The following is a 14971-nucleotide window of genomic DNA, read 5'->3' on the forward strand; positions in this document are numbered from 1 at the left end:
CCCAGGCCAGGCCTGGCACTGGAAGGTCTTACTAAACGAAAGCTGCCATAAGTGTGGATATTTCTATAGTAGTCACTGGAGCAGCACGTGTAATCTACTTCCAAAACTCAGCTGTGTCTGAAATGTCCCATTATTTGGTTATTTTTTTTAAAAAGTCAAAAGAAACCCAACTCTAGTCCCCCATTCCATCAGGCTTTGAGGAAAGTCAGTCTCAGTTATTACCCCAGTGCCTCTCTCCCCAGGTTTCACAGTGCCCACACATTGAGGAGACCACAATGGTGGAGGCTCGGGTCTTGTCCAGACTCAGTGAGCACGTGTAACCTGCTGATCATGCACTTCCATGCCTCCTAGGGGGCAAGGGTCCCAGGCTGGACCTCCACACCTGGGGCCTGCCTCCCTGAGCCCACCATGAAGCTCTCTCCCCTGCATCCTTCCAGGCCCGGATCTCTGTGATCCCAGGGATCTGCAAGAGAATATCTCTAGGGTCCCATCACTCACCAATCTGCAGATCTCCCACTGCTAAAGAAAATCCTGCTTGTTTCCCCAAAGTCAGATCCCCTACTCAGTAGGCCTGCTAAGCTCCCCAACCATCTGGTCTTCAACTTGATAAGGTCCTCATAAAAGAGAGAAGGACTGGCTGGCTTTGGACAGCTTCTGCTTTTACTTTTTAAAAAGATTATTTATTTATTTATTTATTTATTTATTTATTTATTTATTTAAGAGGGAGGGAGGGAGCATGAGCAGAGTGAGGGGCAGAGGGAGAGGGAAAGAGCGTCTCCAGCAGACTCCCCACTGAGCGCAGAGCCCATGCCCAAGATCATGACCTGAGCCGAAATCAAGAGTCAGATGCCTAACTGACTGAGGCACTCGGGTGCCCCTGGACAGCTTTTAGCTCAGTGTCACAAACTCCCCCACAGCTAGGAGATGGAGAGGAGGAGGGTGTAAGAGAGTGAAATTTATATTCATATTTATTTCCTTACTTATTCAAGAAATGTCTTCTCAGTGTTGGATGCTGCTGTGGTCCCTGAGATTCATTGGTGAACAAGTTCCCTCTCTCCTGAGGCTCCCATCCTCGTGTGTGTGGGGGATTCAGATCATTAGTACATAAACACACATAGAAAGCAATTTTGACTAGTGTTAAAATGCTAGAGAATAAACAAAAGTAATAGGACAGAGAATAAGGCAGGAGAGTTAATGTTTCGTTGGGTGGTTGAGGAAGCCTTCTTCCAGGAGGTGATGTCTGAATGGAACATCACACAGGAGGAAGCCAGCCAGCTGAAGATGAGGGTAGGAGTGGTCTGGGGAGGGGACAGCTTGCAGTAGGAAGGGGCTTGGCCTGTTATAGAAATGTCAGCAAGATGGCAGTATGAGATGGGGCCAGAGGAGTATGCAAAGACCTGATCGTGACCTTTCAGCCCATGGCCGGGAGTATAGATTGTATTTTAAGTCCATTGGGAAGCCCTTAGGATTGGAAGCAGACCAGTCACATAATCTGATTGATATTTTTAAAAGATAACTTTGACGGCTGGGCAGAGAATGGTTTGTGCCAGGTCAAGAGTGGGGGCAGGAGGCCACGAAGAAGCTGTCACTGTGGTCCAGGAGAGACTGTGGCTCCCAGGCCACGGCGGGAGAAGGCTGTCCCTCCAAGAAGACTGCCATCACCGTTAGTATTTTGATATTGCTAGCAAAAGCAGTATGGCTCCTTTTCCTGCTTCCAGTAAATGTTTTAATTATACTCTGCCTTTTCCCTTTTTATTTAGGAATAAACATATGCAGCTTCCCACCAAGTTATTTGTTGCGGTCAGATTAATTTGTGTTTATGAGTACGAGTACTGTCCTGACACGCTCTTTCTTTTTTCCCAACTTCCATTCCTGTTGGGTGTCGTAGAGTGTCACCCATTCTTCTCCCACCTCTCTATTCTTTTTTCTTCTTGTCAGGCTTGCCTCAGGGCAAATCCTGTCCCCATTTTTCTGTCCATTCCTCTTTGTACTGTTAAAAGATAAACTGAGGCATATTAAAAACTTGAAGAGTTTATTTGGGCAAAAATCCACCGGAATCAGGCAGCTCCAGACCGGAAGTGGTTATGAGTGCTCCAGGGCCAGGAGCCAGGGAAAGACTTAGAGAAGCTGCAGAAGCAAAGAGAGGAAGGTATTCAAGGGGCTGTAGCGTGACGCCCACGTGGCTATTTGTGATTGGTTGTCCTTCCGTCTCGTAACCTTGCGGCGGTTGCAGGCTTAGGTTCTGGTTTAGTTGCTTACTTAGGCCACCAGGGCATTGGAGCCACCTCAGTGTAATGTCTCCTTGTTCAGTTCATTTAACAGGACCCTTTCCTGTTCTGCGAGAAGGAAGAACATCAAAGTCTAAGTAAAGACGGCTACAATAAAAATCATACTTAGAAGCATGCATTTTTCTTTAAGATTTATTTATTTTAGAGAGAGAGAAGCATGAGCAGGGGAGGGGCAGAGGGAGAGGGAGAGAATCTCAAGCAAACTCCCTCCTGAGCGCAGAGCCCATCATAACAGTGCTCCATCTCGCCATCCCGAGATCATGACCTGAGCCGACCTGATCGCTTAACTGACTGAGCCACCCTGGCACCCCCATAAGCATGCATTTCTAACATGCTTACTGTATGTCAGAAACCCAGCTAAAAATTTGCCTCATTTAATTCTCATGATAATCCTATGAAGTGGGTAATTCTTTTGTGCCCACTTTACAGAAAAAGAAAATTTCTGGGCAACTAAGCAGCTTTCCCCAGTTCTCATGCTGGAGTGAGAGGCAGACCCAGCATTCAGACCCAGGCCATCTGATTAGGAAACCACCTCACCCCTGCCTGCCCCGTGGTTGATCTAGCCTTAGCTGACCCAGTCTGACATCAGAAGGATGTGGAACTATGGGAGCATAGCCTACATCCAGTTCCTCTCTCTGTACCTAAGTGAAGCCAAAAGCATGCAAATTCAAGTTCTAATACAAATAAGCACCTATTTGTTTTCCGAGTGAAGCCATTCAGGCATTTTCTGTAACAAGTCTGTGGCTCCGAGAGTGAGACCAGTCCTTGATTGAATGTGATGTTGCTGTCAGTCCAGATTTGTGCTTGCAGATGCGTGTTGGTCCCTGGAGGCCACATGACACTTAGATGCAGCCCAGCGCTGGCTCCTGCGCCCTGCACCTCCCCTGCAAGAGCACAGAGCTGGTGCAGCTGCTCGGCCCATCTAGCCTAATGACCATCCTCATTTTCATGCCTGGCCATTGTTAATGACATTTGGCCATCACACACACCCTAAATAGAATTAGGATGTACTGGAAAATGTGACTTCTGTATAGGAAGTTACAAATCCAAAAATTGCCATCTGGACCTTATGTCGTCTTACACAATAAGACAGCCTCTCAAGACAGCACATTTTGGGGGCAGCGTGGCAACGTCATCTGCAGCTCTCTTCCTCTCCATCCTTCCTGTCCCCAGCTGCTGAGGCAGGCTTTGTAGCTTGGGTGGAGTAGGAGATGGCTCAGTACATGAAGAAGCTATGGCCATGCCTTCCTTGTTTTCACACCGTGAGCACTGGTAGACCAGGACACTTCTCGCTGTCTTTGCTGATAACTGCAGTGAAGGCTTCTTTTCCCTTCTTGGAAACCCTAATGAAATCATCTCCCAGTATCCTCCTTGCGTCTCATTCTCTGCAAAGACAGCCCTTCAGTTGTTTCATGAATGTTATGAAGGCGGTATGGCTTCCCCAAGGATGGTAAGTAAGGAGATGGTAAGCGTACACCCTCACTGACTGTTACCACGTCTACTGCGGGTGCTGCCGCTACTAGTGCAGAAGGGAACGGTGGCTCAGGAGACAAGCTGACCAAAGGAAAGCCATTTTGGTTGTAGGCTTACCCTTAACCTGGAAGATAGTAGATCATAAAAAGAGTCACAAGATCCGACTCACAGGACACCACGAGAACTCACTCCTTCTGACAGTAAAAGCTGCAAAAGTTGGACATTCGTAAAAACTGTTCCCTGTGAGGGACTCTACAGTCCTAAGACCGTGGAAAAACTAACCGCTCAATGTAAATGATGAACCCCAAGTGAAAGAGTCAGCCCCTCCTTGTACGGTTACTTGATTTTTAAAAACTTAGGAAACCCTGGGGCTCCTGGGTGGTTCAGTCTGTTAAGTGCCTGACTCCTGATTTCAGCTCAGGTCATGATCTCAGGGTCCTGGGATGGAGCCCCGCATTGGGCTCCCTGCTCAGCGGGGAGTCTGCTTGTCTCCCTCTCCCTCTGCTCGCTCTCTCTGTCTCTCTGTCAAATAAATAAATAAATCTTAAGAAAAAACCTTATAAAACCCTCAGAGGCAAAGGGGATGGGGTTCTCCTCCTCACCTGGCAGGAGAGACTGATTCTTTGTCTGGGAAGTAGCTCCTTTCTTACTTCTATACTTAATAAATCTTGGTCCCCTGTCTCTAAATGGCTCGCTCTTGAATTCTTTCTCATGCCAAGCCGAGAACCCTCACAGTGCTGGGCCCGAGGCCCTCCCTCTCAGGGCCTCCCCCCTCAGGTGTTACTAGCATTACTGCTGTTGCTGCTGCTGCTAGTACTGCTACCACCACTACTATTGCCTCTACCGCTACTCCCACTACTACCACTACTACCACCATCACTACCACCATCACTGCCACCACTACCACCATCACTGCCACCACTACTACCACCACTACCACCATCACTGCCACCACTACCACCATCACTGCCACCACTACTACCACCACTGCCACCACTACTGCCCCTACCGCTACTCCCACTACTCCCACCATCACTACCAACTACCACCATCACTGCCACCACTACTACCACCACTACCACCATCACTACTACCACTACTCCCACTACTACTCCCACCACTACCACCATCACTACCACCACTACTCCCACTACTCCCACTACTACCACCATCACTACCACCATCACTACCACCACTACTACCACCACTGCCAACACTACTGCCACTACCACTACTCCCACTACTACCACCATCACTACCACCACTACTCCCACTACTCCCACTACTACCACCATCACTACCACCATCACTACCACCACTACTACCACCACTGCCAACACTACTGCCACTACCACTACTCCCACTACTACCACCATCACTACCACCACTACTCCCACTACTCCCACTACTACCACCATCACTACCACCATCACTACCACCACTACTACCACCACTGCCAACACTACTGCCACTACCACTACTCCCACTACTACCACCATCACTACCACCACTACTCCCACTACTCCCACTACTACCACCATCACTACCACCATCACTACCACCACTACTACCACCACTGCCAACACTACTGCCACTACCACTACTCCCACTACTACCACCATCACTACCACCACTACTCCCACTACTCCCACTACTACCACCATCACTACCACCATCACTACCACCACTACTACCACCACTGCCAACACTACTGCCACTACCACTACTCCCACTACTACCACCATCACTACCACCACTACTCCCACTACTCCCACTACTACCACCATCACTACCACCATCACTACCACCACTACTACCACCACTGCCAACACTACTGCCACTACCACTACTCCCACTACTACCACCATCACTACCACCACTACTCCCACTACTCCCACTACTACCACCATCACTACCACCATCACTACCACCACTACTACCACCACTGCCAACACTACTGCCACTACCACTACTCCCACTACTCCCACTACTACCACCATCACTACCACCATCACTGCCACCACTACCACCATCACTGCCACCACTACAACCACCACTACCACCATCACTACCACCGCTACTCCCACTACTCCCACTACTACCACCATCACTGCCACCACTACTACCACCACTGCCACCACTACTGCCATCACTGCCACCACTACTACCACCACTGCCACCACTACCACCATCACTGCCACAACTACCACCATCACTGCCACCACTACTACCACCACTGCCACCACTACCACAATCACTGCCACCACTACCACCATCACTGCCACCACTACTACCACCACTACCACCATCACTACCACCGCTACTCCCACTACTCCCACCACTACCACCATCACTGCCACCACTACTGCCACTACCACTACTCCCACTACTACCACCACTACCACCATCACTGCCACCACTACTACCACCACTGCCACCACTACTGCCACTACCACTACTACCGCTACTACCACCATTACCACCATCACTGCCACCACTACTACCACCACTGCCACCACTACCGCCACTACCGCTACTACCGCTACTACCACCACTACTCCCACCACTACCACCACTGCTACGGCCACTACTACCCCTACTGCCACCAGTACCACTGCTACTGTTGGTGCTGCCACCACCCCCGCTGCTGCCACTACTGCTAAAATCCTTGGTGCAGGGTTCATGGGCTCTAAATCTCTTATATTCTAGAAGAGTGCTGGGTACACAGTAGATATGACTGAACACTCAGCAGCCTGGCTTTATGCCTCCATTTCACTAGCTGTACAGTACCCCTCAGTGATCCCCAAACTTCTGTCATTCCCCATTACTTTTGCATATTAGCATACCGTCCATATACTTACTGTTTTCAGCGTTCTTTAAATCCGTTGATCACCTTTATTGTACTTGACTTCTTTTACAGTCTGTTTATTACATCAGTTCTGCAAATGGAAAACCCAGCATGTTATGCATTAAGTAGAAGGAAACTTTAAGCTTTATTTATAACTATTAAAAACGAAAAAGCTTGTCCTTGTACCATCTAAAAACCTCTCTGTCACTGATAAAATTGGACGTTGCTGTCTGAGCTTTACTTGAAGGGGGCTGTAGCATTGACTGTCAGTGTCCTTTAGATCTTGCTGCTTTCTTGTGCTGTTGACACTTCTCATTGCCAGAATCTGCACCTCTGTGCCCAAGGGCTGTTTTCAGACACAGAGGCCCCTCTGCCCTGCTCTGCTGCTGCCAGGGAATTCACATCCTGAGAGTAGCCTTGACCAGTGACTGATGGGAATTGGTGTAAAAGTAGCCCAGCTCCCCCCTCCCCACTCTTGTGGGATCCTTCGGAGGCATGCCTTTTATACTGTTTCCCAGAGTTTCTCTGGAGGATTGAGTCCCAGTCACTTGGTGTTGTTGCTGACGTACTAAGACACCCCTTGTTGGCTGCCTGCCTTCCTCTGTCACCTCCCTGACCCTGTCCCAGTGTCTGTGCACCTCCTAAATGAACTATGTGCTCTCAAGTCTTTGTTTCTGGGTTTGCTCTTTGGGAAGCCCAAACCAACTTAGGGGCTGCTTGCAAATCGGGGGATGAGGGTCATTTTTATACTCACCAACTGAAGTTTCATGATGTGTGCTTTATACAACTGTGTCCTATCTGTGCAAATTCATTAAATGGGACTTGGGAACAGGTGCGACCATATTTTGACACATATTTTATCCAGGTAACATTTTCCTACCAAAGTAACAACTTGAAAATATTTTCCAGAACAAGAAATTGAACTAAGTCTAAATAGTTTCCAGTTAGCTCTTTCCAACACACATAAGTAAACATGAGACAAAAGTTGTATTTGGATAAAGTTCTCCCATGGAGAAAAGTCAATATGCTTGAAGCCTGGGCGTTACTAAGCAGCGAAATGTTGTACATGAAATTACTTCATTACTTTGAGAGGCTAGAGATAAAGGAGATATTCCCCAAGCATTACTCCCATCACAGGAGTGTCCGTGGTTAATAATTCCCAAATCCTCACAATTTTATCATTATGCTGTGTTTTCATGGAACCCTCTACATAAAAGCTATGTCATTGTCTCCTGCAAACGCTCAGTCCAGGAAATGATACAGCAACAAAAACAGCTTGCGTTAAAAGGGCAAATTTTTATTTTACTTTGTCAATCTAGATGTTACTTATTTTCTACTTTGTCTCTTCAGAGACAAATGTCATCAGGGCCTTAGATTCCTTCCCCCTTTCTGATGTGCTGTCATTAGCATATGGCCCTTGACGCTTCCTGTGTAGTGGAAGGATGTTAGGGTGCTGTTCACCATTACAGGGGTCCAGGAGCAGGCAAGGAAGAGGGGCCAAGTGCCAACAGAGCTAGTTTGCTCGCCTGTTGAATTGGTCTTTTAGGGAACCAGAAGTACACTCCAACAGCTTCTGTTCACATCTTATTGGCTTGAACTGTGTCACATGGTCACCCACATGCAAGGGAGGCTGCGAAATGTAGCTTTGAACTGAAACTTCACCACCAACGAAATTAGAATACTGTTAATGAGGAAAAAGGTAGATGGATCCTGGATAGGCTACTAGCATACTTTGCCCCAGAATGAAGTTCAGAGAAAGCACCTTTGAGGATGTGACATTTCCTCTGAGACCTAGAATGAAGAATTACCTATGCTAATAGCGGTGGGAGAAGCATTCCAGGAAGAGGGACAGCAGTGTAGCAAAGAGGGAAAGGAGAGGAGGGAACAAAGCTTCGATTTCCAGGTTGAACGTCCCATAACGAGCAAGGTGAGAATCTTCTAGCCCTTTCCTGGCTTCACATAGAAAGCACAAGGACTGCAGCCAAATAATAAAAGAATGCTGAGGAGGAATATTAAGTGTCTGTTCTGAGAAAGCGAAGATTATATATCACCATTCCTCCATGACTCATCCCTTCCCAAATATCTTCAGTTTTGAGCCCTTGGTATTTTTTCCACTTGAAGTATGAAATGGTGGTCCCTCTTCCTGCCAAACTCCTCATCAGCTTTGTTCTGGACTTTGGAAAAAAGAAATCCTGTTTCCTGTCCTTTGTTTCCTGGCTTCAGCCTCTGGTTCCGCCCCCTTCTTGGGCTCACAGGGTCTATTTCCGCCTCGGGCTCTCTTACAAGCCCGCAAATCAGTTTTCTTTTCCTCAGTTACTAGTTGGTCACACACAATTATCAAAGAGGAAAATAACTTGTCTCCATCCATTTTTTTCTTTCCCCGTGGATCCCTTTGTTTTGTTTTTCCTTTAGCTTCTCAGACCCTCCTCTGTGGAGGCAGGAAGTAACTAAGCAGGTGTTGAGGGCCTTGTTCTCCTGGGGAATATGCTAGAGCAATGTTGATTTGAGACCAAAAATGATGTCATCAGGTCACTGGCAACACAACGAAGACAAGGAAAACTCAAGGGTTTTAGATCTTGGGTGGGGGTGTTGAGAGTCATAGCACTATAGCCAGGAGAGGGAGTCAAGTGTGCCCCGTCCAAGAGAACGGCTTCCAGCTCGGCATAATTTCTTCTGTTCTAGGCTGGCTGACCTTAGGCAAGTTATTGAACTGCTCTAAGCTTTGGGGTTTTTTGTGTTTTGTTTTTGTTTTTTTCATTTGTAGAGCAGGAGCTTCTAGTTTCTACCAGTCAAGTTGTGTGTACTAAATAAAAGGATAGATATGAAGTGCTCATCATGGTGCCACCTAGAAAGCACTCAACAAATGATCATCATTATTATTTATTACTGGCAAGATTTAGAGCATGTGTGGTTTTTTAAAATTAAAATAATAATCTTCATGACACGTACAAGACCGGCATCAAGCCTGAGGCCTCCCTCCATGGAGACTTGAGGGACAGATAATAAACTCCTTTGATCATGAAGGCTACTTGGGTGGATGGTATATCCCAAAGTGTTCTCAATTTGAGGTCAGCACCATCTCTTCAACATACCTGGGAAGTGCCTGAGCATGAGGGAAGGACAGCCTGCTCTGGATTCTCTGCAGGGTGTCAGTAGGTTAGTCTGTCGACACAGGTGAGAATTCCAGCCAGGAATACAGACCCTCACAATGGCATAGAGGAATATCACTTTGAATCTTTCCACCAGTCTGTTAAAACTATTCTGATGTTGACCGCAATTCAGAGCTTCATTTCTGAAAACCACTAAACTGCTAGCTTCTGGAAAGTGTTGACCAAGATGAGAGGATTTAGTAGGCGTGGCTCCGTGAGTGTGTCTGTTACACAGTCAACTGTATTTTTACCTTCTCTGTATCAGGTAGGATGGGCTAGATTATGCCATAGAAACCAAGAGCCCTAACATCTCAGTGGCTTAAAGCAACATAAGGTTATCTTGCTCACATTACATGTCCAGATCAGTGTCGTCTGTCCCTGGCAGGGAGAAGGGGGACACATAAATCATATTCTCATATTCTCATTATATTCTCAGTGGACTACTGCCCACTTTCCAGTAGCTCCCATTCCTGCAGCCATATCTAACTTCAGCAAAGAGTTCTCTTTGTCACTGTGTCAGTATTTCTCCCTCTCAAATGGTTCTGCCTGTAGGCATTGTGATCTAAGAGGTGTCTTGAACCTTTGAAATCATTTGGCTTGAAACTATAGAGGACTGACCAATGATCTAATGAAAAGGAAGCAGGATGGGGATTTTTGAATGCCTGCTAAGAGTCTTTTGAGAAAGCGGTAATGTTTGATCTGCTCACTGTGTTCAAAGCCAAACCTGTTCCATACCTTACAATGAAGCCTTAAAATAGAAACAAAGTTTGGGCAATAAAACAGTGAAGGTATGTCTAATAGCGATGTTGCTTTTCCTTGACAAATGGTCAAAATGATCTTTGTAAGAATAATAGATTTAGTAAATATAATAGGTTACAATCGGCTCAGTAAGAATAATAAATTGTAATAGATCTAGTAAAAAAAAAATAGATTTAGTAAACCTTTTCCAAGGGAGAGCACAGGACAGAAATGTCATGATAAATAAGTCTATATAGCTTCCTTGCCTTATTCCTAATTAATTCTGCTTATAATTTACAAGTTGAGAAAGTAATCTACATGGTTGAAGGAGGACTTCAGATCACACCTGCCGCTTAAATCTCCAAGAACGCACTGGACTGTTTGTTTTGAATGAAATGTCCAAGTGAAGCCAGCAGAGGTATCATTAAGTCACCATTTACTGCCTGCTTATCGTGTGCCTGGCACCGGGTTAAGCATTCTGTACACATAATGACATTATACCATTCTCCCAGCAACAGGCAAGCAAGACCACTGAGGCTCTGAGAGCTTACAGTGTTCTGCGCAGGGTCACTTGGCTAGTACATGGCACAGCCAAAGCCTGATTTCAGCTTTGCTTAAATCCAAAGGCCAAACTCTGAACTAGTAACCGTGAATAAATGAGACTCCACTAAGGGAACCCCATAAACTTGGTAGGAAATTTTGTTGGGTTGTATATGTTGTTATTTGGCTGTTTTCCATATTTGAAGAACTGAGGCACAAAAGAAATTTACCCAAGGATATATCGTGGATCTTGTGTCAATCAAAGATTAGCTCTCATTCTGAGAGCCCCCATCCTCAGTGGAGTGCATGAGAGCTAGAGTTGGGCATTTTGTGAGGTAGCTGGTCCTGGAAAAAGTATGGCTGGTATGTCTGCCTTTTAGCTTCTCCTTTACCTCTCAGATTTTTAGAAACATCCCCCCCTCAAACCTAAGCCAAAGCATGACTGTGCCCTGAAGAGGGAACAGATTTTCTAGAAAGGAAAGCACTGCCCAGGACCCCAAGGTCCTGTTTAAAGGCTTAGCCAAACTTTTAAGTTGGCTGGATTCTCTAGGGATGACTTGGAATTTCTGTTTCCTGAGAAGGGGCCCCTTGACAGTAACCTTCCTTTTCCCTAAGGTTTGAGGACCCTACAAGACAGTCATTGATTTGACAAGCATTTTTTAGGCACCTCCTCTGTGCCAGCCATGAGCTGGTGAGACTACGGTAGACAAAACGTAGTTCCTGTCTTCAAGGAACTTATGATTTATTCAGGAAAACAGAACATGACATGAAGAGTGGGCCCAGTTGCCATTTTATTTGAGACGCAGCGACACGTTCAATACTCTTTCCAGTGATGCGTGGACTAAGCAGGCACTTTCTGCTTAAGGCGACAGGGCCCAGTGAAGGAAGGCTTCGGGACAGATGGGGACACACCAGTAGTAAGTGATGGATTCCATCCATCATTAGTCCTATGCCTTAACCTCACTGAGCTTGGTTTCTCCCTCTGTAAAATGGGGATGACGATAATACTAACCCGGAAGGGCCACTGTCAAGATGAAATGAGTAATGCGTGTAAAACAGCCAGCTGCACACCTGGTTCACAGGAAGGACTCGGTAACTGTTAGCTAGAATCATAACGAAGATGCCAACCAAGACCAAAGCCTGTAGTAACTGTCACGGTCAGACGTGGGTAGAAAGAAGGTCGAGGCTGCTGAGAGGAAAAGGTTCAAGCGCTGAAGCTATTTCCTCTGCACTAGTCACCCCTTCAAGCACATGTTTGGATACAACTTCCAGCCATCTTTTAAATACTTCCAAGAGTAGGCCTCTTTTTAAATGTGTGTGTAAAAAGGGCGAGATGCAACTGAAGGGGAGCTTGTTTAAACTGAAAACCAAACTCTTTTCATTTTTCTCTTGTCCTTTCCTTCCCTAAGGTCCAGGACAATGAACCTCATTTAGATCAAGAATATTTACCCAAAGCCTCTTTCCATTTAAGACATTTTGGCAGGATAGTGAATAATCCCTTCCCCTAATGAGGAATATTCACTGTCTATTATCACTGGAACAAAGATGTCATTATTAAAATAAACTCTTCGAGTAGAATGGCCACTTTAGTTATAAGAGCATCATTCATAATGGCTTTATAAGAGTGGAAGCTCTGACATCGTTATCCTGTGGAACTCTGTCAAAGATCTCAGTTCTAAGAATCTGTTAGGATTCTTTGGTGGCAAGCAACAGAAACCATTCTGGGTTACTTATGCAAAATAAATGGGCAGTGGGGTTGCTCGCAGATTCCAAGAGAAAGCTTGGCAACCAGGTTTCAGAAAGCACAGGAGCCAGGATTGCTCAGGGAGCAGGAACCAACAGACAGACTTTTGGGGTCATTTGTACCAGATGAATCAATTTCACTTATTTTTGGACTCTGTTTCACTTGTCTCAAGATTTAATTTCCTGGGAGAGAAAATCTGTTTGGCCAAATGTGGGCCTTGGGTCCACTGGTCAGCTAGGGTGCCTCAGAGCACCTTGACTGACATTCTTACCAAGCCTACCTACTATAGGAGAGGGCTAGTTAGTTGCCTGGGGAAACTGAGGTGCTGCCCCTAGAAGGAGGACTAGATTAATGGGAAGGCAAGAAGAGTTTTACACTTTGGAGAGAATCCAGAGTAGAGATGTATTGGAGAGATTACTCACTGGGGAAATTGAGGTACTGAGTTAAAGTACGGTGGTCCCCCATTAACCACAGTTTCAGTTACCAGTGGTTAATCATGGTCCATAAGCAGATGAACGTCCTTCTGATTTAATGTCAGAAGGTCAGTAGAAGCCTAATGTTACGTTGCAATGCCTGTGTCATTCACCTCACTTCATCTCACCACATGGGCATTTTATCATCTCACATCATCATAAGAAGAAGGGTGAGTCCAGTACAATAACATATTTTGAGACATAGGTAGAGACCACACTCACGTAACTTGTATTGCAGTCTATTGTTGTAATTGTTCTATTTTATTTTTATTGTTGTTTGTGTCTTATTGTGCTTAATTTATAAGTTAAACTTTATCATAGATATGTATGTCTAGAAAAAAACATAGTAGATGATACACAGATTTCAATAGTATCTGTGGTTTCAAGTATCCACTGGGGGTCTTGGAGTGCATCCCCCGAGGATAAGGGGGAACTACTGTCGCTTGCCTAACGGGTTACATTTAATGACAGAAATGAACCTTCTGACTCCTGCCAGCCAAGTGGGAATTATTTCCTTATTTTTTCCAGCTTGCTGAAGCACTGTTTCAAAGACCTGGCAGAGCATCAGAATTACCTGTGGAAGTTGTTAAAAATAGAGGAGCAGGGTTTGGCATGAGGCTGGGGCATCTGTATTTTTAATAAGCTTCTCATCTGTTTCTATGTACAACCAATCTGAAGGCCCACTACATCAACTTTCCATAGGATCTGACATAGAAAAAGAACATTGTAGAACTGAAAATGGGTTAAGGTAATTTTAGGGAAAAGATCCAGGTTTGGTGATAAAAATTTTTTTGAAGTCCAGTTAGTGTTAGCTGTCTTCATGGTTTGCGGTTAGCAAATGTGAGGATAGGAAGAACTCTTTCCTGCTTATAACAAGCCTGGGCCAAGTGGATCAGGAAGTTTAGGCTGTTGTCCTAGGAAGCACTTACAGTTGAGCTCTGCAAGGAACAGGGCTGGGGCCCCTCTAGGGCTCTCCTGACATCTCTAGTGCTGGCGGGGAAGGATCAGATTATATGGGTAGATTACCCCAGTGCTAAGATCTAGAACACCGAGAAGGGGTGGGAAACAGGCTTAAGCTGGCACAGACAGGAAAGGGATCTGTTACCTTTGTCTTTTTGTCTCAGCACAACTGAAGAAGACAGGCCACATAAGTCTCTTAACCAGCCTGGAGTGAGGAAGAACACTACTCTTCTGCTGGGGAGCTGCATTCCTCCCGGCTCTTCACCTGGCCACTCCTAATCATCCTTTAGTCCTTGTGTAAATACCACCTCCTCAAAGAGGGCTTCTTGCCCCCTAGTCTAACATAGGCCCCTTGCTGTCCTCTCCTGTGGACCCCTATTCTTTCCCAGAGCCAGCTTCATGGGGATGCACCCTGCATGTTTGGTTTAATACTCTGTTATTGACATCTTGAAATTCTTTATTTTTTAAAAGATTTTATTCATTTGAGAGAGAGAGAAAGAGAGCAGAGATAGAGTGCATGAGCAGGGGTGAGGGGCAGAGGGAGAGGGAGAAGCAGACTCCCTGCTCACGCTGCTGAGCAGGGAGCCAGACTTGGGGCTTGATCCCAGGACCCTGAGATTACAACCTGAGCTGAAGGCAGAGGCCCAACCGACTGAGCCACCCAGGTGTCCCACTGCCATCTTGAAATAATTTTTTAACAAGGGGCTCTCCATTTCCATTTGACTGGGTTCTGCACATTATATAGGTCTTATTATATA

The 14971-nt window shown here is 45.9% G+C and overlaps 1 long non-coding RNA gene across 1 annotated transcript in view; it reads left to right on the forward strand.

The window, feature by feature from the left end:
• The window catches only part of LOC109489088, a 39382-nt gene that overhangs the window by 13148 nt on the left and 11263 nt on the right, over positions 1-14971 (forward strand). The window lies entirely within an intron of this gene.

This window comes from Ailuropoda melanoleuca, chromosome 3 (genome assembly GCF_002007445.2).
Source record: "Ailuropoda melanoleuca isolate Jingjing chromosome 3, ASM200744v2, whole genome shotgun sequence".
Taxonomy (NCBI): Eukaryota; Metazoa; Chordata; class Mammalia; order Carnivora; family Ursidae; genus Ailuropoda; species Ailuropoda melanoleuca.